The sequence below is a fragment of the Lagenorhynchus albirostris genome, chromosome 20 (assembly GCF_949774975.1).
Source record: "Lagenorhynchus albirostris chromosome 20, mLagAlb1.1, whole genome shotgun sequence".
NCBI lineage: Eukaryota > Metazoa > Chordata > Mammalia > Artiodactyla > Delphinidae > Lagenorhynchus > Lagenorhynchus albirostris.
The window spans coordinates 7,164,668-7,191,362 of record NC_083114.1 but is presented as its reverse complement, the minus strand read 5'-3'; the positions used below and the strand labels follow the sequence as shown (position 1 = coordinate 7,191,362).

The 26,695-nt window shown below is 50.1% G+C and overlaps 1 protein-coding gene across 6 annotated transcripts in view; it reads right to left on the bottom strand.

The window, feature by feature from the left end:
• GAS7 (growth arrest specific 7) overlaps positions 1 to 26,695 on the bottom strand; it is a 200,877-nt gene that overhangs the window by 115,316 nt on the left and 58,866 nt on the right. The window lies entirely within an intron of this gene.

Genomic DNA, 26,695 nt, shown 5'->3' with positions numbered 1-26,695 from the left:
GATAATGGGATTTTCTAATACAAGCAGCTGCTGCTGCTGGACCCAGACCTTCTCAACTTCTCCACTCTCCTACCGGATCCCCCACCTTTTGGGGCCTCCGGGGTCAGCTTTTCCATCTCCTGTAACGTGTGGGGCTGTTTTTCACACTTGGATTCTTGTGGCAGAGGGAAAGCCTCAAAGGCATGACCTGGCATCTCCAAGTGCAGTGGTCTAGGGGCCTGGAAACCACCGTGGGCTCCAACGGCACCTTCCCAGCCTCAGCAACTATGAGGCCAGAAGCAACTCGTGACAGTTACCCACTCCGTGTGCCTGTCCCGCAGCTACATACACCCCTGCTTCCGGTGAGAGCACCCTGATTTTTTTTGGGGGGTGCACCTTTCCCCCACTCTGTCATCACGGCTTGTGGGGACAGGTAGCCCTCACCTCTCCAAGGAGCCTAGTCTATCCCCCTGGCCATAGTGACTAGAGCTCTGGGATGGGCAGGTGACCCAGAGGCTAAATCCCTGAACTCTGGTTGGAATTATTGGAGAGAAGCAGCAGTGTTATATAGACTATAAGCCTGAAGCTACTGATGGTCACCTTGACACCCTACAGGAAAAAAACCCCACAAAACCTCCCTGAGAATAGAAGCCACACAGAAAAGGAGCTGGTGAGGGACAGAGGGAAGAGATGGGGATGGGGGAAGGGGAGACATCAGTCTGCTGACATTGTGTAAGCCCCTTGATCAAACCATGCCTGAAGCTGACATCCTGGGACTGTTTCAGTTACACCAACCTATAAATTTCTCTTTCGTCTGAAGCCAATTTGATTGGCATTTCTGTAAGATGTGACAGAAAGAGTTGTGCCTAACATTCTCTCGGCACAGGCCAGAGCATAATATCAACAGCAGCAAAATTTAAACAACGTAAAGCAGAGAGTATGAGAGATTCAGCCCCTTCCATCAGCCTGCATCTGTGGTAAAGTCTTCTCCCAAAGACATATGCATTTCCAAAGATGCTCTGTACTAGCTTCCTATGGCCACTGTAAAAAATTACCACAGACTTGGTAGCATAAAACAGCAGCAGTATATTCTCTCTCAGTTCTGGAGGCCAGGAGTCCAAAATCTGTATTACTGAACTGAATTCAAGGTTTTGGCAGGGGCCACGTTCCCTCTGGAGGTTCTAAGGGAGAAGCCGTCCCTTGCCTCTTCCGGTTCCTGGTGGCTGCCAGCCTCCCCTGGCTTGTGGTCACATCACTCTGCCTCTGCTCATACCCCTCCTCTTCTGTGCAGAGCAAAATCTAACCTAATCACTGCCTCCCTCTAATGAGGGCAACTGGGACTGCATTTAGGGCCATCTGGATAACCCAGGATAATCTCCTCATCTTAAAATCCGCAACTTGGTCACATCTGCAAAGACCCTTTTACCAAATCAGATAACGTTCCCAGGTTCTGGGGATTAGAATATGGACACATCTTTGGGAGCCATTCTCAGCTGTCTCCCCCAGACCCCACCCCCAGTCTGGCCAAGTCAGACCCTTATGGGAAATGCGAATGAGACAGGTCACCATTCACAGCTCCAAGGCCTCACAGGGTCTGCTCGGCAGACCAAGTGGCACCGGGAGAAGAAATAACCAGAGAGTCGTTAAAACGGGGTCAGGGTAGAAGACAGGCAAGGGAGCAGAGCGCCAGGCCCCCAGGATGAGGTCCGTTCAGGGACATTTGGGGCAGCTGGAGTCAGGGGCCTGTCTGCTTGAGGGTAAAATGCAACTTGACCTCAGAGCAAGATGAGGATGATGAGAAGACACCCCGCACGTGCTCTCCAATGTCCCCAGTGAGCAGGAGGGATGGGGGCGGCATGGGGGGAGGGGTTCCCTCTGTAACGGAAGCAGGAGTGATGGAGGTAAAATGAGGGAGTATGATGTGTGACGGGAAGCCACGTCCAGATGGGCTGTTTCTCACAGCTTCGATGAGTCTGGCCTGTACCTGTTGTCCAGGGGGCCCCAGCACCAGAGAAAAGGAAGGGAAAGACCACCAGCTGGAGAGAACGGAACCTGGCAAGGGTGGGGCCTTGCCTCTGGGGTGTCCCCGCGCCCCACTGTCAGGAGAACAGAGGCTGGCCACCCCCATAAGGGTGTCTGGGTGTACCCGGATCCACGTGGGGTGTCCACTGCTGCCACCCGCCTCCCCCGCCCCCAACAGGGCTCGGGCAGCTGAGGAAGGTCCTCCCACCCCCACTGACCACAAGCGGAAGCAGCCTCCCGCCACGAGGGGAGTTGCGTCAGGACACGCCCACATCTCTAGGGAAACACGATGAGCAAAAGGGACTTTTGAGCTTCCGTTGCGGTCTGCAGACCTGGCTCATGAGGCAAAGTAGGGTTCCCCAAAGCGTAGGCATTCCCATAACACTACCAACACCCAAGATGACCCCGTAGGTGGTGCCCAAGATGACCTGGCAGGGCTAAGAGGCCCGTTTTTAAACAGTGTCGTACTCATTTTAAGGACTATTGGGGAAACCCATATACAACCAGCACATACGGAGTGTGTGGTCACCGTCATTCTGCACGGGCAGCAATGATCCGCTTTGACTGGCTCCTTGGGGGGCTCACTGAATGCCTCCCCTTTACTTCTTCATGCAGACTAGTGCCCCCGCCCCCGAGTTTATCTCTGGCTGAATACCTCCCTGGAGACCCACACAGAGGACCGGGCCACCCTCACCAGCCTCAAGCCAGGATGTCTGTTTACCCGCAATCATGTCAGTTCTTTGAGAATACAACTTAGATACTGTACGCCCCGCTCTGCCCTGGCTTGCGGTGACGTTCATCCGAGGTAAGCAACCATCCCCCCGTAAGTCTTTAGAGAGACCCCAAGTAGTAGACGCTGATTCTGTAACTGAGGGAAGCTGACAGCAACGTCCCTTAACCTTGATGCTGACCCCGAGGTGTGGTCACCTCCCATTTTGTAAAGAGCCAGGGTGTGTTGTCTCTGACACTATCTGCACCAAACAGTGGTCTTGACCGTGGTCACTTCTGCAAGAACTAGTCTGGGCCTGTGACCTTTCCTTCAGAATTTAACACACCCCACAGTTGAGACTGAGGCCTCACGTGAAGATACCCACCAGTTCCTCCCAAACCTCTTGAGCTGCCACATGAGAAGCGCAGTAACGTCACACCAGCACCCCCGAGGGGCAGCCCCCAACACTCGATAGCCCAGCTCTTCCTGTCAGCGGCATCAGCGCCCCCATACCCCTTCCCTCAAATGGCCAGTGGAGCCTGGGCTCTCCTCCAACTGGAAGGCAGAGCCCGGCTGTGTCAGGGTTCCCAGGACCACCCAGGTCTGACCATTCACTAGGAGGACTCCTAGCGCTGGGTATGTAGCCATGATCTATTACAGCAAAAGGATACAAGAAAAAGCAATAAAGGGAAATGGTGCCTGGGGCCAAGCCCTGAGGAAACCGGGCGCAAGCTTCCAGGAGTCCCCTCCCGGTGCAGCCACAAGGGATGCACTGAATTCCTCCAGCAATGAGCTGTGACAGCTGTAGGAAGTGTGTCTACCAGGGACGCTCAGAGACTCAGAGTCCAGGGGCTCTGTGGGGGGCTGGTCTCATAGGCACCCTCTGCCTGACACACAGCAAAACCCCGGACTCCCAGAAGGAAAAGCAGGTGCTCAGCGTAGGCCACAATGTCTTTAAGAGCAGTTTCCGTAAGAGCCACCCTTATCATTTGGGGAATGCTGGGAACCCTCCCTAACGTCAAGGTCCCGGACGTCAGCCAAAGACCAACAACGCAAGCGAGCTTTGTAAGAGAGAGCGGTCTCAGGCCGGCTCTGTGAACGGTCTTTGCACACTGGGTATACTGATAGAATGTTCCTTAGAAGGGACCTCCCCCCGCTGTCTCTGGCCCATTCAGTGGTAGATTCCTGCCACGGACGCCTAGGCAGGTGACAAGTCTCTGAAACGCTTGTGCTGATGGAGAGCTCACTCCCTTAGAAAGTGTGCTGGTCCATGGTTGGCCTGTGCTCACCGACAGCACTTTTCTCCCAGGAACACCGGCCTCCAAGTGCAATATTTCTCGTTGATGAACACTTCATATAATAACCACCACTACTTACTATTGCTCTATGTCAGGCACTGGGCCCAGCACATGACACACATGAGCTCATTTAATGTAATATTCACGGTTTACAACGGCATCAACTATGGCTTAGACGCATGTGAGGACGTGCCCAAGTTTCCATTTTAATGGGCGTGAACTCTGCTCTATTTGCCCCTATAGCTTCCCCGGGGAGCCTGTCTTTCACTGAACACATTATCGTTTTCGGCATGACATCATACCACTGTTTCTCTTGTTTACTTAATATTTTTAGTTGACTCGCTTCTTTTTACTTTCAAAAACATTTTATTTCTCAGAAAATTTTAGAGTATTCTCTGAATGGAAAACGAGTAACACCTGCCAGAAATCCACAGCACAAAAATAATTACAACCAAAAAACCAAGCAATGCTATTCAATCCTAGGTAGACAGTACTACCTGCTGAGGCCTGTTCTCACCCAGCACCACCCGAAACTCTCCTTAACTGAGAGCACTGCAAAAGGAAAACCCTTCTCCTTTTCTGATTCAATGGTACTGAAAGCCTTGCCCATAGACCACCGAGACCCACCTTTGCCCAGCCTTTTGGGAAACGCTACACGATTACCCTACGCACTACAGGAACCTGCCCTGCCGGGCTCACTGTCAGGTAACAGGGAAGCAGGGGCTCCCTGCTACCTGTGTGCCCCACCCCTGATCCCACATCTGGAGGCAGGATATTCCAGCTCCTTCCTCCCCATTGGCTCCTTTGCTCTCCGGCCTCTGCGGCCACTGTGCCCTGGAGTCACGCGCCATCGGCATCCACCTGGGTCAGCTGCCCCTTCTGCTCCCAGCCTGGCCCCCTGTTCGTCCTCATTCCTAGTTTCTGCTCCCATGGGCTCCACTCAGCTGGCCTGACCTTGGGGAGAGAAAATGCCAGCAAAGACTCTGTCCCTCTGGCCCATTTCCTAAATCAAGAGGAGGCCAGAAGAGAAGGGCAGAGGGACTCTCAGGGGCAAGTCATAATCTGGAATGTAGGAGTGGATCTGGGATGGGGGAAGAGCAATCAGAAGTTGGAAATGTGCCATTCATCTCAAACAGGGGACTACATCCAGATTCCCCTTTTCCCAATGACCCTCTGGTCCGGCCCCACCACGGATGGGCTCGAAGGAGTCACACAGTCGGAGGCAGAGGGTCTCACTCAGAAGCCATCCAGGGGTGGCAGCCCAGAAGGCATCAGAGACCCCCAAGCACAGAAAGGCAGTGGAATGGCTGAGAGCTGGGGCTTGTGAGACAAAGAGACCCGAGTCCTGACTCCACCATCCCCCTGGCTGAGTGACTTTCCACATCTGAGACATGGGATCAAAATCATACCTACCCCACAGGCCTGTCGTGGGGTAGCAGGAAGCGCCCAGGGTCTGGCCTCAGGAACATTATTTCTGTGGAGCTGGGCTCTGAGTCTGAGGCCAAGAGCCAGAATAGGAAACGGCCGAAGGTAGGGTGTGTGACGGCGGGCGTACTCACCCCCGTGTGCAGAAAACAGCCCGACAGGTGGAGCCCAGCCCCACAGGTGTTTGTGTCAGACAGGTGAGGGCTCAGCCTGCAGGTCAGGGGCCTACATGTAAAAACCAGGAAATTTCCCATGAAAAAATAAAGTCATCTCATGAAAACTCAACAAGGCCATACTGAAGTTGGCCTGACAGGGTGAGGATAAACGTTGCCATCTTCCCTGCCGCCCTCTGATGCAGTGGTTTTCAGCCTGGCTGCCCGTGAAAATCATCTGGGAGATTTTTTCTTGTTTTTTGGCCACGCCATGCAGCTTGTGGGATCTCAGTTCCCCGACCAGGGATTGAACCCAGGCCCTGGCAGGGAAAGCCCGGAATCCTAACCACCAGGGAACTCCGCATCTGGAAGCGTTAAAGCCACCTGGATGCCCAGTAATCCCCCGGCCCATGAAACAGGATGTCCCGGGGAGAGACCTGGAGGTGGCTGCCCTGCAAGCTCATAGGTGATTCTAACATGCGGACAACATGGCTGCCCGACTGTCTTCACGGCCACCACCTGCCTCACGGGGGCTGCTATCGGACACGACCCGGCCCACAGCTTGTTCAACCAAGGTTAATAACAGGAAAGGCTGGGGCCCCGGGACACAAAGCCAGCACGCAGACCCCACCAGCCGCCCCTGCTCTGACCGTCAGTCATTCCACAGCAGCAATGCTGGCCGGCGTGGTCCCCGGGTCCTCTCAGGGCTGTATCACCTCTGCCCATCCTGGGAAAAGCCAAAGGCCGAAGCTTACTGAGGGCCAGGAGTGCGCTGGAAAAGCGCATAGGGAGGCTTCCCCTGCCCAAGGTCTGGGGACGGCCCCAAAGGCATTCAGGTTTCGACTTTGCTGCTGGGGAAGCGGTTCTTCTGTCTTAAAATACACTTTCTGTAAAGCCCTGGAGCCAGACCAAGCCCACAGAAACCCCAGGTTCCATCACTCACTGACAGAATGATCCTTCTGTCCACAAGCCTCCCAGATCCACAGACGTCGATAAAGAATGTAAGGGAAGGAACAGAGCAGACCGCTTGCAGCAGCGCTGTTTCTGAGACGTGATGGGGAGAGCCAGGGACAACGGCTCGGGGACGGACGGGCACCCGTGGTCTGTCTGGCCCTAGGATTGGCGCGTTACTGGCTTACAGGCAATCTGGGGCGCTGCCCACTGGTTTTGTGCCATTTCTCTAAAAAGCGGGGCCTAAAAAGAAGAAAGCCAGTGTCGGGATGTGACAGTTTGCCAGCCTGTATTGTGATTCTGGGTGTACGGAGTGACGCTGCGCCTGTCTTGCCCAGGGCAGGAAGCACGATGGAGACGTAACAGGAGACGCTCCCTGCCCGGGGACCCAAGTGAGAGCAAGGCGAAGGCTCGCGGGAATGAGGCGAGGAAATGGGATTTTGATTGCACAAAGTGTGACAGGGCCAGAGAACAGTGACAAGTGACATGTGAATCACAAAGATGAGAGCTTCCCAGGATGCAACATGTCCAAACAGGCCAGGTGGCTCAGCCTGAGAAACAGGAAAATGGGGAAGAGCGTGAAACACAGTTTGAGGCCAGCGATACCTCTCCCCTGCCAGCGTGGGCTGGGATCTTTCACAGTCGCTGGTTAACAATCCTGGAAGTCAGAATGGTTTTCATTTGAGCCTCTTCTCTAAGTATAGGGTCTGTCTGCTGTCCCCGAGGCCCGGGGGAAAGCCATGGTATAGATGACAAAATGATAGCACGGACCCTCGCTCTATAAAGCGTGGTCCACGCACCAGCAGCGGTGAGCTTGTTAGAAACGTAGCATCCAGGCCCTTCCCCGGACCTCCAGCGTCTGAATCTGCGGTTCGCTAAGCACCCCAGGTGAACCGTGCTCCGGTTAAGGTTTGAGAAGCTCTTACCTGCAGCACAGGTTCTTTTACTGCCGTACAAGGTACCTCTCAGGGCACTAACCACGTGATCAAGCACGTAACAGTCACACAGACAGCTAACTTTATAGGTGGTTTCCGTTTAGGCATCTTACACTGAACTTTTTTCCCATCAAATTCAAGGCTGCAGCTACTTCCCCGGTTCCCGACTCACAGATCAACTGAGGTGATCGCCGATTAAATTGTCTCCCCACAGCCACTGAACTTGATAGAGTAACCTTTCCAGATTTATTTGCCCATCTGTTCACTTATTTATTTACTTGTTTGCTGCGCTCATTCAAACACTTCGTGGGCACCTACTATATGTCAGGCACTGAGAAGCAGAAGATAAACGACCCGGCCCGGTCCTGGGAAGAAGCGTGCCTCCCGCAGAGAGAGAAAGATGGCGGACAGGCAGTCACGGTGCAGAGGGACGGATGTGTGCGCTGCTAAGGGGAAAAACCAAGGGGTCCACAAAGGCATCGTGGGAGGAAATGCTGCCTACAGGCCATCATAACCACATGGCTTTCTCTTTACCGGGCTTTTCGCTTTGCATTTTCTGCTCCCTCCTGTCTTGCATTCTGTCGGATTGATTGCATTTTCTTTATTCTCCCTCCAACCCCACAAACTTGGTATTTATAGAGTCTATTTATACTACTTAGGTGGTTACACTGACGTTTTTTAACACGTACACTTGACTTCAAGCATAAAGTTGATCAATAGCTCTTTTCTCCTTCTGAATAATACAAAACGCTGCAGTGCTTTCACTTTGATCTCTTCCAGTGACCTTCCAGGTGTCCGGAGTTTGAATCAGTGGAAGGTGCTGTTTTCCCACAAGTCCTGGGGCTACCTGGTTTTCTGCTATCTCCTGCCACTGATCATTTTTCAGAAAAACTAAAAATTTCAAATTGACTCAGGCAGAAATAGAAAACCCGCATAGATCTATAACCTTCAAAGGAATCGATTCTGCGGCCTAAAAGCTACCTTAAAAAAACGATAATGCGTTTATGTGGTTTTACTGACAAAGTTTTCTCAAACCTTTAAGGAAAAGGCGACACTTAACACAATCTCTCCCAGAAATAGAGAGAAAAACCATCCGTTCCTTTTTATAATAGCCTGATACCAATCTTCAAAGGAAAACAATGTAAGAATTCAAAGCCTAACCTAACCTCACAGAGCACAGGTATAAAAATCCTAAATACACATTAGCAAATCCTGGGGATGGAAGGACCGTCTTATGCCCTCAATAAAGTTTTCCTAAATAAGAAATAAAAGGCACAGTCTATGCAGTAATAAATACGTTTGACTAGACTACCATTTAAAAATTCCACATGACAAAATATACCATTTTAAAAAAACGAAAAAGCAATGCTTAAAAGACAGCGTGACGGAAAAGTGAGCAGAGTATGAACATGAAATTCACAGGCGAGGAATTCTGAAAGGCAAATACACATATGGAAATATACACAACCTCACTAGCAATGAAGGAAACGCAAACACAAGTTAAATCTGAGGTGCAATATTTTACACGTTCAGATGGCAAAAATAAGCGTGCCTTGTTGGCAAGGGGAGTGGATATTGTAATACTCTGTGGGTAGCAGTATATATATATTTGCAAAACCTCTTTGGAAAATATAGTGGCAAAATCCGAAGGTACATCCTCATACCCAGATATTCTCCTTCTAGGTATCTGCCCCAGAGGAATACTCACACAGGTGCACAAGGAGAAATGCACAATTGTTTCTAAATGTCTAAAATGTCCACCCACAGGAAATAAACTATGAGATACACACGTGCTAGAAAACTACAGGGCAGTTGAAATGAACTAGGTGTACATGTACCAACATGGATAAACTTCAAAAACACCTGTGAAGGAAGCCAGTCCCAACAAGAGAAATATATTTCATGTAAGTTTCAAAATATACAAGACATTAGTGAATGCTATTTTAGATGCATACATGCTCATAAAAGTTTTAAACATGCTCACGGGAAAGATACACCAACAACAGAACAGTGGCTACCTCCGAGGAGACAAGGAGAAAGGGGAATAGAACTGGAGGAACACTCAGGGATTTTTTTTTTTAATGTCGAGTAACTGTGTTATTTTTGACTGACATTTGACAAGTGGTGATACTTGTGGAATCCAGAGATGGTGATAAGCACATGAAAAATGTTCAACATCATTAATCCTCAGGAAAATACAAGCTGAAAGCACAATGAGAAACTACTTCATACTCACTAGAATGGCAAAAAAAAAAATGTTGGCAAGGAGCTAGGATCATTGAAAGCTCATATGCTGCCGTGAGCGACGAGTGAGGTGCAGAAAATAGTTTTGCCATTTCTTATATAAACATACACTTACCATATGATCCAACAATTTCACTCCTAGGTATTTACACCAGAGAAATGAAAACATGTCTGAAAGACTTATACACAAATGTTCACAGAATTACTCATAACAGCTAAAAGCTGGAAACCACCCAAATGTCCATCAGTTGACAAATGGATAAGCAAATTCTAGTATGCTCAACCAGTGGAATTCTACTTAACAATAAAAAGGAATCAACAACTGATACAACAATACGGATAAGTCTCAGACGTTATCCTGTGCAAGAGAGGCCAGATTCAAGGGTACACACCGCATGATCCGTTTCTATGAAAACCTAAAATAGGCAAAACTAATCTATAGGGTAGAAATCAGAGGTGACCTGAGGAGATGAGTGGGAGGAGAGAGAAAGTGACTGCAAATGGGCAAGAGAGAACTTCCCGTAAAGATGTCCACCGATTACAGTAGCAGTTGCACAGGTGTATCTATTTGTCAAGTCACTAACCTGTACACTGAGAATGGGGGCATTTTACTTTCTGGTAAATTATAGCTTATGGTAAATTTTCTTTTATTTATTTGTGGTCAATTACATACTTTATGGTAAACTATATAAATTACAGTTGATTTTTAAAATAGGGATAGCAGATACATTTGTTATAATCTCCTGTATTTTGTAGACAGATTTTATTAAAAATTAAGTGGATTTTAGAAAGTACTGATCATTAATTGCATATACTGTGGAGCAGGAGGCTTCAGGGGGAGAATAAAGAACTAAGAAGGACACTAATGCTAAGTCCTAACCCTTCCCAGTGGAAGAGCTGTCTATTTCATCATTGGAGCAGTCTTATTAGAAACCCAACGGTCCTTTGAGATTATCAAGTTCAAGTCTTTCATTTTCAGAAAAGCAGCTCAAAGTGAGATTTGTCCAAGATCCCTGCTGCAGACTTAGGCTGCCCAGTGTCCTTTACCTGTACCTTAACAGCCCCACTCCTTTTTTAAGGGAATTCTCTCTCTCCCACTAGGCCCTTTCTCTGCGCATCTCTTTTTTTTTTAATAAATTTATTTATTTTATTATTTTATTTTATTTATTTATTGTTTCTGGCTGCGTTGGATCTTCGTTGCTGCGTGCGGGTTTTTCTCTGGTTGCCGCAGTGCGCGGGCCTCTCACTGTAGTGGCCTCTCCCGTTGCGGAGCACGGGCTCCAGGCGCGCAGGCTTCAGTGGCTGTGGCACGCGGGCTCAGCAGTCGTGGCTCGCGGGCTCCAGAGCACAGGCTCAGTAGTTGTGGCGCATGGGCCCAGCTGCTCCGGGGCATGTGGGATCCTCCCGGACCAGGGATCAAACCCATGTCCCCTGCACTGAAAGGCGGCCTCTCAACCACTGCACCACCAGGGAAGCCCTGCGCATCTCTTAATCCAGGTGCCAACCCTCCCCCTACAAGCCCTAAGGGGTCTCAGGGGGCCCCTCCCCTTTCACAGGGCAAAGGTGTGTCTGCCTCCAGGTGGTCTCTGCTGACACCTGGGGAGATGCTCCTCCATCACCAAGCACACCTGACTACACTCTGTTTGCTTTATACGATCGTTCCTATTAGTCCTGCCTCCTGGCTCCACACAGCTGAGCATCTCGGTTTCTATCTGCTTTCAGGAGGTTTCCCCAGCCTCCCGTCCATGCTGTGAGCTTCCAGTATCTTTGCAATAAATTCCACTCGGCTGACATCAGCCAGAATCGGTTTCCGAAGTGTGCAACCAAAGAACCCCACGTGACACATCACCCAACCGGCGCAAGGTAGACAGGGCCCACGGCGCAAGGTAGACGGGGCCCACGGCGCAAGGTAGACGGGGCCCACAGCGCAGAGTTCTGAATTCTCCAAGATGTCCCTGGGCGTGGCGGCCACCTAGCTAATGCCTCAGGATCCTCAGCGGCAATGTCTCAATCCCCCGAGGCTGCTGGGACATAGCATGAGAAAGTGATCACGTATTGAGTGATACATGAAGCGCTCTGACATGCTTTAATTTCGTTCTTCCCACAGCCTGGTAATGTAGGGATTACCCCACTTTATCTATGAGGACGCTAAAGAGGAAGAAAAATACTTTCCCAAGGTTACAGAGCTTGTTAAGTGACAGTGTCAAAACTTGAGCCAACTCTGCTCAACGTTAAAGCCTGGCTCTTGTCATTTCATCAGGCTGCCTCGCCCCAAGGAAACATTCAGTCTTCTGCACCTCCTACTTCACAGTTAGGTCACCGGGACTTCAGATTAGGCATCAGAGGCACAACTGGATGTTGGCTGCACCCACAAAGTAGCGGGGGGTTTGGGAGGGCAGGCAACGCATGCAGTGGGCCAGGACACCCACCCAGGAGAGCATAACAATGGATGGGGTGGTGGTGGTGATGCGGTGCGGGGCTGAAGAGGACACTGCAGCCTTAGGGAGAACACACGTGCCCGGGGAACAGTGTGGGAAACATCCACATCCCTGAGGAGCAGAAGTGAATTCTTTCTGCTTTGAGATGAATACATGTTCGCGTTCCCATGGCAATGGAGCATGCTCACTGCGGTCTATACCTGTAAGTGACTGACTCACATTTTTGGCATTGTACGAGCCCAGTCCTAAGTCATTAGCTAATCAGCTGAGAATGCATACACTCTTGGGGTGGGGTGGGGCGCGGGGTGGGGGGGGGGGAGGCGGGTAAATAGAGTTTCTGCATATCCTCCTGAGGCCCCCGAGAGCAGGGATCACATTTCCTTGGGTTTTGCGCAGTGATTACAATACCTGGCACCGTCCCTGCTCCCAAACTATCGTAAGGAACCTGAGTTTGTTGTGGGCTCTCTAAGTAGAGGGGGATGGGAGCAGAGTTTCAGTTAAAACCAAGGGTTGGGAATTAAACATGATGAGAAAAGTGAATCAACTTGGGTTGCACAAGCTGTTGAAATAAGTAAGAACTGCTGGTCGGTGCAGAATTCCAATTTCAGACGAAAACTTGTTAATCGATACGGAAGGGTGGCCTGAGCGATCCTGCTGGGGGTCGAGCATGACCTCAGCTTGACTTGGGTTCATACACGTTTCCAGGAAGGAGGAAAAGGAGTCTTCGAAGATACCTAGCTCCTGGGAATGCATCACAGCTACTTGAACTATAAGAGAGACTGGCGAGGGGGGCAGGGTTAAGAGCTGCAGCCTAGATTCCAAAGAGATCCCAGTGCCAGAGTCTCTGTAGGAAGAGGAGGCCTAGAAACCTGGAGTCCTCCAGACCAACCTGGAAAACCTTCAGTGGCTCCCAAGTAACTAAAATGACCCTATCAGTTTAACAAAGGACCTCTCCAGGGCACCAGCAGATACAGCGAAGGGTTACATGAAAGGGTTTTTTTCCCCTCTAAACGTAAAGAGAACACCTGTGGTCCCACTTAGTTTCAGGAGAGTTCATCAAGAGGCTCAGGTGTGCATGGGGAAAACCCAAAAAGGAAACTCTATTGGGGAGGGAGAGTCCAGAGTAAGGAGACATCCCACCCACCCACCCAGATTTCAGAGGAAGCTGGGCCTGGCCTCCCCAGGAGGGCTGTACACATAAAACTATCCCGATATCTGATAAGCAGGCAGCCCTCTCCCGGAAGATGGGATTACTGGTAAAGAAGCGGACCAGGATGTTTCCTGAGGGGCATTCATCACCCCCACCATGTCAACGGCACTTGCCAGAAAAGGTTTATACTGGAGTTTGGCACCTGCTTGTCCCAGCTTGGCGATGAGCTCGTCAGCTCCTGGGACACAGGGGGCCAAGGGTCCACACCAGGTGTCTACACTGCCCACAGCACCCATCAGACATGCCTTGCACACTGAAGAAATTCAATGAGGGTTCACTGAATCATGATGGATGGATGGATGGATGGATGGATGGATGGATGGATGGATGGATGGATGGAAGAGGGCTTTCTGAAGGGTTCCCTCAAGCAGTTCGGAAGACTTCATTGCCGTAAAGAGGACTGACTCAGGGAGCTCTACCGTCTCAGAAGGCAGCCGGCGCGCCCCCGCCGAGCTTGGACACGAGGGCCCCTTTCTTTATGGCACAGAAATGGAAGCAGGGCTAAATTCTGAGGTCCTCGCAGTTCTGAAATCCACAGGCCCCTAAGCATCCTCTGTTAAGAAAGTAACGGAGGGAGCTCCCTGGTCATTCAGTGGTTAGGACTCAGCTCTTTCACTGCCGCGGCCCCAGGTTCGATCCCCGGTCGGGGAACTAAGGTCCCCACTAAGCCGAGCATCGGGGGCCAACGTGACCCCCACCACCACAGAAAGAAGGTAACTGAAAAGAAAGCAATGCATCACCTGTTAGGGGTTCTATCCAGAAGGAGGGGAGGGAATGAAGTCCTGATGGGCTGTGTCAGGAGCAGACAAGTCCGCTGGGCAGGGAGGCTGCTGGGGCTTTACCCCATCTCACTGTCAAGAGGCAACCGCACCAGCTACAACTTAGTAAGACTAAAGGGGGGAAAGGGATGTGCTGCTTCAAAAGACAGAAAAAAGGAAGAATAAATGACTGAGCCAGCCTGACTGCGGCTCCGTTAGGGGTACCAGGGAGGTGGGTTGGGGTCGGAAGGATGATGGAGATGGGTCCAAGATCCCAGGCAGCCCGGCTGCTGGCATCCTTCCTGCCTCTAACAGTCTGGTACCCTGAGCCCCTCAGCTGAGGCGACGAGGGTTCAGGAGAAGGGGACCAAGCGCGCCAACACGAAGCTCCTTGGCCTCCGGCCGACTCTCGTTAAACCAGCACAGGCCCGGCCGAGGGCGGCTCCATGTGGCCCTGATTACCGAGCGTCTTTTTACAATGCTCAGCCCGGCGCACTGAAGGGGCTCCAGGTAACTCCTCATCCAGCCCGGTGTCTCTAATAGGGAAGTAAATCACCCTTCAGGACCCAGGGCAGGCCGCCCCGTGTCCTATTTCTGGAGTGGTTGCTTCCCATGCTGGCCGCGGGGTGGGGTGGGTGGGGGGAGTGCAGTGTGGGCACAAAACCCAGAGGAGGGAGGTCAAGTTCGGCAGGTCTGATTTCAGAGCGGGGAGAGGCTGGGAGGCTGGCGCGGAGGGGAGAGAATTAGTGAAAGTCCCCAAGCCACATTTCCCTGATGCAGACCCCGAGAGGGCCAGATTGGATCCAGAGAAAACAGGAGCAGAAAAAATGAGATGACGTCTGGCTGAGGTCAGGGGCCTCTCCAGTCCAATCTCCCGGCACGAGGTGGGGCGGTGCGGGGGGCAAATCCGGCACAGAGCTTTGCAGCCAGAGCAAAGAGGGAAATGCGTTTGGCTAAAGGGTCCTCTGTGTCCTTAAGAGAAAATAAGCCACCTGCTCAAGGGAAACGCCATTCCTACCCTAAAGCCGAAAGAAATTCCTCCAAGGGGTTCAGAGAAAGAAGACAGTTAAAAAAAAAAAAAATTCTTAAAAGACCATGAGTTTCATAGGGCTGTTCATTTTAACCCTTGGTTTGAACCAGGTCCTTAAAAAGCAATCCCTGGGTATCCATTTCCCAGCTGTAGCTTCTACCACCCAGGTGTCAGTGAAGACCTGGGAAAAGGGCAGGTAGAGCGTAAACACCCCTCATCTTCATAACAGGGAACCAACAGATAGCGTTAGAAGTTAACAAATTCCGAAACAACACGTAAGCATTTTATTTAAAATTGTGGAAGTAGCTGCCAGGAGAACTAAAAATCAAAGGCGACTGGAAAGGAGAGGCGTGGGCGTGAGTGTGCTGCTTTGCACTCTGGGCCTTCCAGTACTACTTGATTTTTGTTTTTAACCACATGTATGCTATTACTTTTGCTCCAAATAAAAACAAAGGCTTTTAAGCGTACAGCATGGAAAATGAGGAAAGAACGCATACCAGAACGCAAGGCCAGCGAGAGTGTGCTGTAACGGGGATAACTTTGAGTTTGCTCAGATTTATACACGAAAGCGGCGACCTCCCTGGCGGTCCAGTGGTTAAGACTCTGCGCTTCCACTGCAGGGGGCGCGGGTTCGATCCCTGGGTGGGCAACTAAGATTCCCGCGCAGGCTGCGCGGCCAAAAGAAACACTTATACACAAAAGTAAATCTCCCGCAAACTTCAGAATTATTAGGAACAGCTCTGTGCACCTCGCCTCCCACCTGGGAGAGACACAAGCACATCACACAACCGCATCAGAGGACCGCTCCTCCTAACAGTCCCATAAAATCCTGATGCGGGCCACGAGGCAGGCTTCCAACACCTGACTCTTCCGCTTTCATAGAAATTCGATTTGCCTAAGAACGGTAAGTCCTCCTTCCTGCTCGATTACGCCAGCTCTGTTTATTCTTGGCTTTCAGAGCCAGCGGGGTGGGGAGAAATCCAGGTGTGCTGACACAAAGACACCCACCTTCCCCGGACGCAGGAGCATCTTCACAAATATCGGTGATTTGTCCTTGGGCAAGAAATCACTGAATTGCGGAGTCTGGCAGCTACCCACTGTCCTCGGTTTTTGGATTAGGATGCCCGCCTGTGAAGTGAGACAGGCCGGAAGTCTTAAAACTATGAGGAGGCAACCTCAGAACCTGCTTCTCCAGAGTTCCGACCCAGTACTCTCTCCACTACATCACGTCTTTTCGGACCCTGCGACATGTTGAATAGCTATCTGAAATGGGGTTCTGCTGTCAAACGCAGATGAGCCCAAGCCTTCTCAGAGGCCTGAAGTGATGATGTAACATCCTGAATCCAAGCCTACACACCGTCTTCCTTCCCCACCTCTACTTTCGGCCACGGCTCACCCCAGCCACCTCTCTCAGCCAACGGCTCTCCTGGTTTTTAATTGGGGCCACCACCTCCTACTCATTCGCTACCCAGCAGTCACGATGATGTGTCTTAAAAACCCATCAAAGATCACGTCACAATAGATAATCCACAGAGACCGAGAGGAGATGGGTGATTGCCCTTGGCTGGGGGAGCGGGGCCTGGGAGGTAACGGGCAGTGACTGCCCGATGGGCATGAGGTCTCCTTCAGGAGTGACGAAAATGTTTTGCAACTAGACAGGCGGCGGTCACACAATACTGCAAACACACTAAAATATCAGTGAATCATAGTTTAAAATGATTAATTTTAGGTTAGGTGAATTTTATCTCCATCTTTAAAAAAAAAAAAATCATGTCATGCCTCCAATCGAATCTCTCCAGTGGATGCCCACCTTCCTCAGAGTTAAAGCCCCTCCTCCCTCTCTATTCCAGACCCTGTGTGTCAACTCTTCCTTCCCCTGGGACACACACTCCTGAGACAGCCACAGGCTTGTTGCCTTATTTTATTTGGGTCTCTGTTCAAATATTAGCAACCAGCGACTCTTCCTGTTGACCTCATAGAAAATAGCAACTCCTGTTACCCTCTGCTCTGAGAGGAAAACAGAACCTCATTAGCCCGGTATTATGTCATATTTGTTTTCTATTGTCTGATTTCCCCAGAAGAATCCAAGCAGTGTCGGCAGGGACTGTGTTATAAATGCCCAGCACTTAGAACAGGGTCTAAAGTGCAACAGGTGCTCAAAAAAAGTGTTGAATGAATGAATGAACGTTCATTTGTTCCCGGTTCAAAGTTCATTGACCAGGGATCACTTTTCCCCCCAAGGGGCATCTTGACAGGCTGACTTTGACAAACGCTCACTGTATTAGTCTCTTGCAGCTGCTGTTAACAAATAACCACAAACCTGGCAGCTTAAACCAACACCCATTTTTTTCCTCTTACAATTCTGGAGGCCAGAAGTCTGAAATCAGTTGCACTGTGTCAAAACCAAGGTGTCAGCAGGGCCGCACTTACCCTGCAGGTCCTAGGGGGCTTCGTTCCTCGACTCTTCCAGACTCCTGGGTGGCTGCAGGCATTCCTTGGCTTGTGGCCACATCACTCTAATCTCTGCCTCTGCAGAGAAGTGCAAACACGTCCTTCACCCATGGACTAAGGGATGGGCGTGTGGGCTCATCAAACCAGCTTGCAAATGGGGGACAACTCTGGGCTGCCTCTCCCCTTCCAGGGTACGGATGACAGCCCAGAACAGCAGCCATGAAACCAAGGAGAACACAGCCCACGGACCGCAGGCTGCTAATCACTAACGGAAGACAATGTGCCCAAGATCAGCCTCTTGCGGCCCTTCCTCTGCATCCTCGGGGACCACTCCCAGATCCCCACTCGGGTTCTGACTCATGTGACAAACCACATTCTGCTTCAGAGACACAGGCCACTGACACCTCAAATTCAACATGTCCAAAACCGAATTCCATTCCCCACTCCATCCCTGCCATATATATATATAATCAAAGAAGATTTTATGAGGGACAGAGTGTGGCCCTGGGCGTTGAGGTGAGCGATGGGTCCCGTGTCCCCCACTTCCACTCACTTCTCCAGGACCTTCCCTGAGCCCTGTTTCCAAAATCATGCTTGTGAAATAAGCCTGCTGGATCAGACGATCTATCTCAGAGGCCCCTTCCAACGTCGCAGCCTGTGAGTCATCAGAAAAAGCAGAGGGAGCTGGGGACCCGCCAGTCCAGCCCTCCCCCTCCGCCACACCCCTGTTTACCAAACAGCGCCTGCTCTACCAGCCCCTGCAAAGTCAGGATGCATTCCTGCGGAGCTCCAGGAAAGGTGATGCAGAAAGCCCTGCTAGGTTTCCACCACACATGCTGAAGTGGGCAGCCTGAGCAGGTGGGCACTTTGTCTTAAATCTCTCTGGCCGGTGAAAAGTTTAAACCGGGTCACAGTGTCAAGTGACCTGAGAGAGGCATCTTTCCACTGCCCTGGGGTGGATTAGGTAGAGACGGCCAGCTTTCCCCATGTGGGTGCCGGACGCGAGGAACGAATTCCAGCATTTCGTAATTTCTCCTCCAACACATTTTTCCCTCAGTTTTCTTGCTCAGGTGGCCAAGTCGGGGGGTCAGACAGGAGCTGACTCCTCTAACACCCTGCAAGCCTGCCCTATGAGATACACCTGATACAACAGGGGAGCGAGCCATCCCAGGCAGTTACAACAGCGCCATCATGCCTACACACACGACACCTGGTCTTGAAAAGAAAGCTGTGTCTTCATGACTTTTGCAAGATGAGTCACCCTGGATGCACTACCTAAGGGTGACCAGTCCATGTGGTGACCTCTACCAGATCCTTCTCCCAGAGCTATTCTCTTGCAAACCAAGCATAGCTCAAATCTGACAGCGTGATCAGACTCACGATCAGACTCCATTTCACACCAAAAGGCGTATCATGGGGACGGGGACAGGCCAGGACGTTTCTCTTCTCTCCTTCTTATTAATCCAGCTCCTTATCACCTTCACAGGAGACCAGGAAAGACAGAAGAAAAGAGGTGGCTGGGATCCAACTATTCCTCTCCTTGTCAGGAGTTCTGAAGGCTCAGAAGGAGGAAATGGAAACTTTAGGTTAAAAGAAGACTTGGGGGGCATAACTCACGTTTAACAGATGATGAAAGGAGTGGTTTATATGATTCCTGGCAGCCTTGCCCTTTGGTGATTAATTTCATTATATTTCTAGCCCTGCAACAGGCAACCTTGTCTCCTATTAACAGAGAAGCAAAATCTTGCCACTGGACTTCTCAAAAGAATGGTCTCTGCCTGCCTGCCCGGCACCTCACCAGCGTGTTCTCTTCTTAATGCCCTCACGCGGGGATGGACAGTTAAAATCTCGCAGTTAAAACGGGGATCACCATCTCTCAGTGCCTTTTCCCAGACCTCATTCCCCCAAGCTCCTTGAGATTTTTCCCTTGATGTCGGTGACACTAACCATTCGGTCCTCTCTCTGCCTGAGAGCTGGACCTGTTCCCTCAAATTCCATCCAGGCTCACATCAAGGATTCCATCACTGCCACATCTCGTCAGTTACCATTTGGGGGTAGATTTCCATTCTCCACCCTCTGGAACCAACTGACCTTGATCCTCCTCTGGGTACCACTCTTGTCCCTTCCTCAGTCTGTGTGGTTAGCATGACCCCACCTCTCAACTACGTCATCCCAGGCTCCACTGGAAAGCTACCCAGTGATTTTCCTTTTTTCTCTTGGAGTTACTGAGAGTTTCTAGAAACTTTCTGAAGAGGTGACTAAGCTAGAAAATGACGCCGACACAGAGGAAAGTAAAGCCAAGAGATGGAGAGTGCTGATGAGACTGCCTTCATCTCTTCTACTAGTTATTTACTGCTGCGTACCAAGTTAGTCCAAAGCTCAGGGTCATCAAGCAACAAATGTGTGGTCTCAGTTCCTGCAGGGCAGGGATCTGGGTACAGTTTTCCCAGACTTTGAGCCTCACCCGAGGTTTCTCACAAGGCTGCAACCCAGGGCTGTGGTCATCTCAAGGTTCAGCTGGAAGAGAATCCCCTTCCAAGTTCATTCGTGTGGGTGGTGTTTGCAGACCTGGGGTCCTTGCTGGCTGTCTAGGTTTAGTTCCTTGCCACATGCAGAGATCCTTTAGTTCCTGACTTCCATCGTGACTCCTGTTATGAGTTTTGGCAACTGGATGATAGGTTTCATCTTTTAAGTTGGGCTCTCAGTTTTTGAACTGTTTTTCTCCTCTGCTCTTGTTCATGACCAGGCTGGATGGCTCAAGGGACCCCACCATTTGAGTGCCTTTGTCGAAATTTTTTAAGGAGCCTGGGACTAGCAGGGATTGGTAGAAGCTTTGAGCAACACCCTCTACGTACCCAAATGTGTCCCTCCCCCCACCCATGAAGCACATACATGAGGTAGACCAGATGCACCCAGGAGCTCTGAACTGTGTGCCAATACAGTCATCCCAGGACCCTATGAAGATTCCAGAACAGCCTGGTGAGCAGATTGCTCCTGCTGGCTGACGTGGAATTTCTCTGGTGGGACTATGTAAGACTAGGTGACTAGAATAGCCTTGGCATGCTGATTTGGGGTGACTCAAGTTGTTTATATAGACGGGGCCCACACGTCCTAAGGGCAATTGTGCCACCACCCCACTTTGGCCACCTACTCCCATGGTCATCCCCTTGACCTGGTATTTTAAATCAACGCTTCTCAAGCCTGGATGAGCGCTAGAATCACCAGGGGAGCTTTTAAAACGTAGGGTGCCTGGGATCCACCCCACACAGATTAATTCAGAATTTCAATCAAAATCAAAATACCCAGGCTCTGGTGTTTTTTTTTTGTTGTTGTTTTGTTTTTTTGTGGTACGCGGGCCTCTCACTGCTGTGGCCTCTCCCATTGCGGAGCACAGGCTCCGGACGCGCAGGCTCAGCGGCCATGGCTCACGGGCCCAGCCGCTCCGCGGCACGTGGGATCTTCCCGGACCGGGACACGAACCCGTGGCCCCTGCATCGGCAGGCGGACTCTCAACCACCGCGCCACCAGGGAAGCCCTGGTGTTTTGTTTTTAAGTCCTACAGATAATTCTAACGTTGAGAAGACCCACTTTAAATAATGGTCACAAATCTCAAACTGGTTCTCAACCCTTGCTGCTCTGCCCTAAAAGTAAATTCAATGAGCGAACAGTTTAGGCATCTCCTGGACACATAAGAAATTGTCTTCTTAAGCTTCCCACTGCAGAAGTGCTATGGAGTCTTGCTACTCAAAGTGGGATCCAAAGCCAGGAGCATCACCACCACCTGGAAGCATGTTAGAAACGCAGAGTCTGCATTTTAACAAATCCCCAGGTCATTCATTTGCACATTGGTGTTTGAGAAGCATAGGTCAAGCCATCTAGCAACCCTACCATGGTTACGCAATGATTTGTTTTCCATCTTCAAAACAACGATTTCGCTCTTTCTCGTGAAAGACAAGAGCCATCTGACAGCAGTTGCTCATCAACCCAGGGCCCAAACTCCATCCTACCCACGTCAGTACCCATGTTCTTAGCCTGCCCTCCCATTACAGTGGCTGAAAGGCCCTCCTCCTATCAAAGGCAACCTACCTGCTTTCTACCTGTCAGCATATAACACCTGGCTTTAAAAAAAAAAAGAGAGGATAAACAACAAGGTCCTACTGTATGGCACAGGAAACTATATTCAGTATCCTGTGATAAACCATAATGGAAGAGAATGTGTATATATATATAACCGAACCACTTTGCTGGACAGCAGAAATTAACACAACGTTGTAAATCAACTATACTTCAATCAAATAAATTTTAAAATATATAAATTTTAAAATACATAAAATTTTTTAAAAAGAGAGATAAATCTATCCTTTGACCCCACTCCTCCAGGCCCTGCCTATTCCTCTACTTCTCATCACAGCAAATATTTTCACCGAAAGACTTACTTATAGTCATGACCCCTGCTTTCTGACCCCTGATGCTCTCCAGCCCAACTCCGCTGAGCCTGATCTCCAGTATCACTAATGACCTTCATGCTGTTACCAAATCCAAGGGCACCTTGGACTCTTCTAGGCCAGTCCTTGGCCAGGCAGCAGTATTCAACGTTCCCTCCTTCCGGAAACTGTGACTTCTCATGGCTCCCATGGCATCGCACGTTTTCTCAGGTAGTTGCCTGTCTGGATCTTCCCCTAAGCTCAATCTTAAATGTTCCAGCCATCTCCTGCCCCTACCCTTCTTTCCTATCTGCTTATTCTCTGTAGTGGCCCGACCCTTCCTGTCCCATAGCTTTATACACCCTCTATTTCCTGATGACCCTAAATGCACTTCTCTAGCCCTGACCTTTCCCCATGTCCACCTGGCTACTTGCCAGCGCTACACCGATGCTCAGGAGGAATCTCTAACAGATCCAGAACAGAGCCCATCTTCCTCGCTCCCCCCCCAAAAAAAGCAAAACCAAACCTGTTCTCCATGCCTCATTTTAGCAAATGGCACCATGATCCACCTTGTTGCTTAAGCCCCAAATCTAGGATCGTCAGCTTTTCCACCTTCCCAATCCAGCCCCTCTCAAGTCCTGTCAATCTGCCTCCAAAGCTCATCCAGAATCCACCCACGTTTCTCCGTTTCCACTGCTGCCACCCTGTTCCCAAGGCACCACCACCACTCCCTATATCATTATCATGGTCTTTGAATTGGTCTACGACTTCCCCTCTTCATCCCCTACAATCCATTCTCAACATGGTAGCCAGAGCGAACTTGCAAAACATTCATCAGGTTATATCACCTTCTAATTAAAAGCATCTAATTAAAAGCACTCCTTCACAGAGGTGAAGGAATGAAGTTCGCAATCCCTTATTGTACTCCTCTTTGAAAAAAGGAATCGGAACGATTTAGCCTAATTCACAAAGCAATAAAGTCTGCCTCCTATTTACCTGATCCTCCATCATCTTATACCACTTCCCTTCCAGCCACACCAACTTTCTTGCTCTGTGCCATTCGACGCAGTGTGGACCACAGCCGTATCTTGCTCTTTAAGGTTAGATTTAAATTAATGACAACTAAAATGTGAAATTCGGTTCCCAAGTCTTACCAGGCACCTTTCAAGTGCTGAGTTGTCACACGGGGCTGCTGGCCGTGTGACAAGTGCAGATATAGAACATTTCCATCACTACGGAAAAGCTTGGACAGCGCTGTTTGAGCTGTTCCTTGGATGGGGAAAGTCTGGTCCTGCCTTATGGCGTTGGCATTCACTGTTACCTCTGCGCAAAGTGCCCTCCCCCCAGCAATTCATTCCCACGGCTGCATCCAGACATCGGCTTCAATGGGAGGTTCCCCCACAAGCACCGATCTAAAGAAGCCACCGTTTAGTTACTCCCAAGCACACATGAACCCATTTAATTCTGCACAGCATTTACCACCGGCTAATGCTCTTCTTGTTTATTTGGGTTTGTCTGTTTATTGCTCAGCTCCACACGCCTCCTCACGCCAAAGCAAACTTCCAAGATCAGGGACCTTGTCCGTCTGGCTCACAGCATTCCAGCGCCCGACACACCTGCCCAATTAGTATTAACTGATTGTTAGGCCCATGCCATTCATATTTCCTTTGAAATCACCTTTTCTCCACCTTCCCTGCCACCACCCAGCCTGGGCCTTCATGCAGGCCACCCCGACGGCACTACAAACAGAATCCTGCCTCTGCCCTGCCTCGAGCCTGCAAACACCTGCAGGGGAATGTTAGTTCTCCTCCTGTCAAATCAATTCCCTGTCCCTGTCCATTCTGGCTCCAAACGGCCTCCGTGTCCCCAAAGGCGGCAATGCGCTGGTTCCTACCTCGGCGCTGCTGTCAAGTCTCTCCCTCTGCCTGGAGCACCCTCCCCGTTTCTCGGGGAGGCTGCACCTTCTCCTGTCTCCCAGGTGTGGCCCAGGTGGGGGTGCTCTGCAGACACTGGCCCCTCCTCCGGCCTCCTCCAGCACTTCCTGTCTGCAGCCCGGCTTTGGCACTCACACACGCACAGAGGACAAGACGTTCCACCTTCCACGTACACACACACAGACCATCCCCGAGATGACTCCTAAGAGCAACGCTTCTCAAGCTTTACTGAGGGGCAGAGTCACCTGGAGAGCTCATAAAGGGCACACAGGTCAAGGCTTATGGGAGCAGGATAAGATCGGGCCTCTGTCCTTTTCCCACATTCCCCGGGTGACTCAGAGACCCACCAAAATATAAGCTGCACTGCTTTTCCTTTTAAATTTATTTTATTGAAGTATAGTTGATTTACAGTGTTGTGTTAATTTCTGCCATACAGCAAAGTGATTCGGTTATACATATATAAACATCCTGTTTCATATTCTTTTTCCATGATGTTTTATCACAGGATATTGAATATAGTTCCCTGTGCTGTACAGTAGGACCTTGTTGTTTGTCCATTCTATATATAATAGTTTGCATCTGCTAATCCCCAAACTCCCCCTCCATCCCTCCCTCATCCCTCTCCCCTTTGGCAACCACAAGTCTGTTCTCTACGTCTATGCATCTGTTTCCGTTTCATAGATAGGTTCATTTGTGTCCTATTTTAGATTCCACATATAAATGATATCATATGGTATTTGTCTTTCTCTTCCTGACTTACTTCACTTAGTACGATAATCGCTGGGTCCATCCATGTTGCTGCAAATGGCATTATTTCATTCTTTTTTATGGCTGAGTAGTATTCCATTGTATATATGTACCACATCTTCTTTATCCATTCATCTGTCGATGGGCATTTAGGTTTCCATGTCTTGGCTACTGTAACTAGTGAGCTACACCGATTTACAACATCAGATCTTCAACAGGAATGGTTCAAGCCTTGTCCATTTCCACCAATCGGGCACACCTGGGAAGGGCCAGGTGTTAATGACCTTCTCTGACCCAACTTGCTCTCCTTCAAGTATTGAAAGCTACCCCCTGGGGCAGGCTGGGAAATGGCCCCTCCCAATGGAGCCACATCTTAATCCCTGGAGCCTACAACTGTCACCTTATATGGCAAAAAGGGACTTGCCAGGCGTAATTAAACTAAGGATTTGGGGATGAGAAGGCTTTGCTGGATTATCTGTACGGGCCCTAACTATAATCACAAGGGTCCTTATAAGGAGACAAGGTCAAAGAGGGAAGCAAAGCCAATGTGAAACCCGAAACGGGGAGAAAAGGTCACAGGATGTGCAGCCATGAGCCACGGAAGGAGCTGTTACAAGATGCGAAAGGAAAGAAACGGATTCCCCCCAGATCCCCCAGGAGGAGCCAGCCCTGGGACACTGACTTTAACCTCGTGACTCATCTCAGACTTCTTCAGATCTACGGAAGGGGATGCGTTCTTTTAAGCTGCTATGTTGGTGGCAATAGGAAGCTAATTCACTTCCTTTTCTGTAAGCATCCTGATTTTCTACTTAACTCATTATTGAAAGATACGAGAAGCTCCATTCAGACAGGGCGGGCTCGCTTCGTTCATCGCTGTGTCCACAAGGCCTAGCTCAGGGTCTGCCATGCACACCCTCAAGGAAGGCCGATATTCCAAGCTGGAATTTGGGAACCTTCCCCGATGCGCCTGGCAGCCTAACCCCATTGGTGTTTCCAATAAGGGAAATACATGAAGTTCAGAAATAGGTCACCAAGCTCGAACATCTTGGAGAAGAACTGCTGTTGTATTCTGACTCGAGGAAACCTAGGCAGATGCACTCTTCTTCTTAGACTCTTACTCTCATCCTGAAAAGTGTGTGGCTTAGAGCTGTGCTGTCCAATATGGTAGCCACTAGGCACATATAAGGATTTAAATATAAATAAAAATTAAAATGAAGACCCAGCCTCCCAGTCACACTAGCCACAACTCAAGCGCTCACCAGCCACATGTTAGTGGCTACGGTATTGGATGGCACAAACAGAGACCATTTCCACCATCGCCGAATGTTCTACTGGACTATGCTGTCTGAGAGCATCTCTCCAAACACGCTTGGCTCCAGCTCTAGACCCCAAACTAGAAAACCTAAGGGGGAGAGAAATGCAGCCACCATACCCCATTCTACCCTGGAATTCATTCTTGAGCGTGTGTCCTAAGATACACAGCTTGGAGTGGTGTCCAGAGATTTTCGTCCAAGTCTGATTCTTTGTTGAAAAGACTCTGTCGTTGGAAAATGAGAAGGAGAAGTAGCAGCTGAGGAAACTGCAAACGAGAGATCGGACCCATGCAGGGGTGAGGTGGGGAGGATGGAGATTAGAGAGGGAAGAAGCAGGGGAAAGTAAGGGGAGCAGCACGTAGGAGATGGACTCTAGTGATGTGATCACGAGCAGAAAATTCAAATGTCGAAAAGGAGGCCTCCCTGGAGATCTGAAAGCACGTCAAGGAACAGCCAGCCTGCAGAGGGGCTGGACCACTGCTCAGAGACGGGTCTGCAGGACAGACCTTCATCTGCCGTGGATACCCTGGTACCCACTCACCATCCCCATAGGGCAGCAATAGCGTGGGGGGGAGAGATGGGGAGAGGAAATCAACTGAATGCAAAAACACAGAACTTTTCCATACAGAAAATTAAAAACTGGAAAGTGGGGGGGCTTCCCTGGTGGTGCAGCAG